Genomic DNA, 5345 nt, shown 5'->3' with positions numbered 1-5345 from the left:
CGGAGATGTTCCCTAAAGCGCTCTGCTAAGAGGTGTCCAGTCTCCCCAATGTGGAGGAGACCGCTTCGGGAGCAACGGATGCAATAAATGATATTAGTGGATGTGCAGGTAAAACTTTGATGGATGTGGAAGGCTCCTTTAGGGCCTTGGATGGAGGTGAGGGAGGAGGTGTGGGCGCAGGTTTTGCAGTTCCTGCGGTGGCAGGGGAAATTGTCAGGATGGGAGGGTGGGTTGTAGGGGGGCGTGGACCTGACCAGGTAGTCACAGAGGGAACGGTCTTTGCGGAAGGCAGTAAGGGGTGGGGAGGGAAATATATTCCTGGTGGTGGGGTCCTTTTTGGAGGTGACGGAAATGTCGGCGGATAATTTGGTTTATGCGAAAGTTGGTAGGGTGGAAGGTGAGCACCAGGGGCGTTCTGTCCTTGTTATGGTTGGAGGGTTTATTTTGGTGCCAGCAGCATGCACTCAGGGATATTCCAGCTGTGCAAGCATTTGCACTTCTCCAGTCATCTGATTCCCTAAGAAAGGCCCCCTTTGTCCCAGTTGCTTAACTGATGACACAAAGAAAAGAGAGGGTTGTGTGAGAAAAGTCACCATGAGTCATGGTAGAATGTGCACTATGAATCCCACTCGATAACACTTTGACTGTCAATGAGAAAATCCATCCCATGAACCGACCTTCCAAGTTTGTATTTATCGTCACAAACAGAAACGCATTCAAAATATTAATACTGATAGTCACATGCGTTCATTCTAGCCTGAGTTGGAAGGTTGTGATTCAAGGTTGGAGTTAAGCACTTAATCTGAATATAAGCAATCCCACAATGCAGTAGGTAAAGCATTGACTTTTCATACAATAGCCTCGAATTCTCAACATTGTCAATGTGGGTGATTGATAAACGAAAAACTGATCACACTAATAATAGAGTGTTTGTGAGGTCAGGGATAAATCTGAAGTAAATTACCAGCCTGTGGTGGGTACTCAACCAGTAATACCACACAAATAATCCTTACTTTTTACTGTCTAATCATGCTTCTGGTAAGACGTTCAGATACATATGAAAGATCCAACAGTCCTCATTAACTACATGCATTTGATTCCCCTGGTCATGCTTAGAACTTGCAACATGACAACAAACACAAGTAAATTACCTTTCAGCTAATTTTGAAATTTATTGCGTGAAAATTGGCCACAGCATTTATTCAAACAACAATAACTCAAATGCAGTTACAAAGGTGGAATGTCATGAAAAGTATAAGCTACAGTATCAAATGCTGTTCAAGAATGAGAGTTCTGAATCTTAATCATCATAAACCAACAATTATAAGACAGTAGAAAAACTGACGCGAAAAGACAATGAACAAATTACTAACGTGCTTTCTGGTTTTCTATATGTTCGGCAGATAACATATACCATACAGAGTCAGCTTCTTATTAAGAAAGATGCCCTGATGTTTATTAAAAACACTAACTATTTACATGGCTACAATATCACAGACTGACACAAATATTCTGAGTTTTGTGAAGACTGATGTTGCTGCATGTTACATAGACATAGCTGACTGACTGAAGACACAATACTAACTCCAAGATACAGGGAGAGGTTTTGAAGATGAGACAGATACCTTCATAATGGAACATGACAAATGCAATATGAGTGTCTTAAAGGTACATGTCTGACTGATCTGGAATCTATATCATAATACACCATCCACCCCCATTCTCTTTAAAGAATGGGAACTTTTTTCCCAATAAGAAAGTGCAGAGATCCATGTTGATATAGTGTCTGCATAAATTAAGCTAACACCTTGGCAGACATACAACATGACCGGATCTAGTCTTTACAATATTTTCACAAGTATCACAATTTGACTTCAGTCAGTCTGTCATTGCAGGTAGATTTGTATAAATTGTCATCGTTACGTACTTGTCGTTGGTATAATATCTTGAGTAGATTTAACCCAGCTTTCAGAAAATCCTGGCAGACTGCTTTACATTTAATTAACATGCATTTCATGGTATCAATTGTTCATTCTGAAAGGCTGTTCAACTGAAAGGAGTGAAGAAAGTAGGTAATATATTGAATACTTGCACATGGCTAGGAAGGCTGCATTATAGAATCATCAAATCCATAGTATGGAAGTAGGCCATTCGGCCCATCGAGTCCGCATCAAATTCCAGACACTCACCATCCTCTGCTCAAAGAGCATCCCTCCCAAACTTACATCCTCCTGTCACCCCATGTTTCCCATGGCTAACTCACCTAGGCTCCACATCCAGTATGGGCAATTATGCATGGCCAATCCAGCGCGGGAATCTTTGGACTATGAGAAGAACCCAGAGCACCCAGAAAACACCCATGCAGACACTGAGGGAATATGAAAACTCCACACAGACAATCAGCCAAGGGTGGAATTGAACCTGGATCCCCGGCACTTTGAGGGAGCAGTGTTAATTACTGAGCCACCGTGCTACTTATTAATGCATTACTGAAGACTGTTGTTCAATGCAATTTGTTGAAGCATGTGAAATATAGTAAATTTTGTGATCAATGTGTTGACAACCATTGTACTGGTGGTATCTTTGTCATAGAAAGGAGAACTTTATATAATAATCAGTCACAGAATGTAATAGTGTCTGTGGACATGGAAAACATCAGCCTCAATCTTGCCCCACAGCTCGAAAGGAGTTTTCATTTGGAAGGACAGGTTCTCTCACTTGTTAAACTTGATGGAGTTGGCATATTTCACAGGCCTCGTTGATCCATGTCCTTACTAATAGAATGCCAGTATTACATCCCGGTGATCTTCCTGCTAAATTATGTATTTTTGTAGGGAAGGTCTTGAAGTTCGCAAAACTCGGATCACATGGGGATAGAATCTTACAGCAACCAGACACCTTTTTAAAGTCAGCTTTGTCTTGTAGTACAGGTATTGTATGTGAAACTTCTATTTCTGGCTCAAATGCAGATTTATGAGTAGGTTGATCCAAGGAAATTGATTTGGCTCATGTTGATCTGACAGTTTCACTGTTGAAAATAAATGCTACTGATATGAGCTGACAGAGATATGACTCCTGTTCATGTCTAGTTAGAACCATAGAAATATTATAGCACTGAAATGGGCCATTCAGCCCATCTTGTCATGCTGACACAAAGACACCCAGATGCCCTTTCTAATCCCATCTTCCTGCAGTTTACAGTACTTGAGATGGAGATCCAAATACTTTATTAAACAGTTTAGGTCTCTGTCTCCACTGCCACCAACTCAGACAGCGAATTCCAGACACCCACCACCCTCTGCAGACAAACGCTTTTCCTCATATCTCCTTTAATCCTCCTGCCACTGAGCATGAATCTATGACCCCTGATTTTTAAACTCTCTACCTAATGAAACAGGTTAATCTTTGTCTACTCTATCTCAATCCCCACAATTCTATATACCTCTATCATGTCACCCCTCAGCCTTCTCTGTTCCAAGGAAAACAACTCCAATCTCTCCAATCTCTCCAATCACTCTTGTAGCCACACTTCTCCAGACCTGGCAAAATTCTAGCAAATGTTCTCTGCAGTCTATTTCCCTTCCACTAATGTGGTGACCAGAATTACACTCAATACTCCAGTTTTGGCCTCACCAGTATCTTATACAGTTTCATCATGATATCCCTACTCTTGTATTCTATACCTCAGCCAATGAAGGAGAGCATTCCGTATGACAATCTGCAGATAGTCAATGCAGGCAGTCAATCCACATAATATTTTGTAAATTTCACTTTGGAAATAGAACCAATCTGACTCACGATTGCGATACAGACAGACTCTGACCTCACACCTTTTATGCGTTGTCTGAGCTGAGATGTCACCTTTTGTCAGAAAACCTTAAGTTATCTCAAGAAGGCGACTTAAAAGAAGTTGTGGGATTTACATATTAATGAACTGAAGCCTGCAACCCACTCGAAAAGAGGAAAGACTTAACAACAATTCAGGTTTGTTCAATATATCATTTCAGTTTCATGGCATTGTAATCTTTTGCTGTAAATTCTGTGTTTTATGGTCCTGCTCCACAGCTACCTGCTGAAGGAGCAGCACTCCAAAAGCTAGTGCTTCCAAATAAACCTGTTGGGCTATAAGCTGGTGTTGTGCAATTTTTAACTTTGTCCACTGGTTCCTCAACATCATCTTATGGATCACGAGAACATGTAGATCTATACGTACTGACAGACCAATAATAGGTGCTCCATCTGTTTCAGTGATGTGAAAGGTTTCACGTGTCTATCCCAAGGATTCATATTGGCGTTTAAGATGCATAATCTCATTGTTGGGATGTCGGCCCGCTGTAAACATTTAGCCTATTGTATGTCTACTGCACTATGACGTGTCAGTTTCATGAGTATGTCTCATATAATGTGTGCAATGTAATGATATTTACACATGCATCACTGTTGATTTTGACAGATAGTGCATGATGTCCATTGATATATTACTTAGATGGAGATGAAGGCTTTAGCTTTTCTGAAGACGTCCATGTGGTGTGGCAAGTTCACTGTATATACTGTCTGACTGGGGATTGTGAGCTGTAACATTGCAGGTACCTTTTGGATTTTGTTGACATGCTTCAGTGCCATGAACTTTGGAAAAATCTTTGACACTGATCCTCGGTTGGATTTCTTTCATCTATTCCTGTGGAGCACTGTGTGGTACTTGTGTTTCTCTGGCTGGGTTGTGCTAAAAGGTACAGGAAATCCAATGTCCTCTTGTAGAAAACAGCTTGCTTGTTTCACGAAATGCTGGACACTATCTTGGTGGATGAGACAAGCTACATTTCAAATGAGATTTGATTGTTTCACTGAAGCTGGTGATGGCAGCAATGGTTGTTCCGAAATCAAATACCTGCAGATGTTGCTAGCCTGTTTTGAAATTATATCCTTCTCCTAGCAGAGTGTTAATCATTTAAGAACATGAAAATATCAAATAATAAGACCAGAAGTAGGCCATCTGGCCCCTCCAGCCTGCTCCATCATTCAACAAGATCTTTTCGTGGCCTCAGCTCCACTTTCCCGCCTGCTCACCATAACCCTTAATTTCTTTACTGTTCAAACATCTATCTATCTTTACCTTAAAAACATTCAACTAGATAGCCTCAACTACTTCATAGATTCACAACCTTTAGGTAAGTAAGTTCCTCCTCAACTCAGTCCTTAATCTGTTCTCCCTTATTTTGAGGTTTTGCCCGCTAATTTCTAGTTTCACCCGCCAGAGGATATAACCTCTCTGCTTCTATTTTCTCTAATCTCTTTATAATTTTATATGTTCCAGTAAGATCTCTCCTCATTCTTCAAAATTCCAA

The sequence above is a fragment of the Chiloscyllium plagiosum genome, chromosome 20, assembly GCF_004010195.1.
Source record: "Chiloscyllium plagiosum isolate BGI_BamShark_2017 chromosome 20, ASM401019v2, whole genome shotgun sequence".
In the NCBI taxonomy this organism is placed as follows: domain Eukaryota; kingdom Metazoa; phylum Chordata; class Chondrichthyes; order Orectolobiformes; family Hemiscylliidae; genus Chiloscyllium; species Chiloscyllium plagiosum.
The sequence above is the reverse complement of the archived record's forward strand: the minus strand, read 5'-3'. Positions refer to the sequence as shown.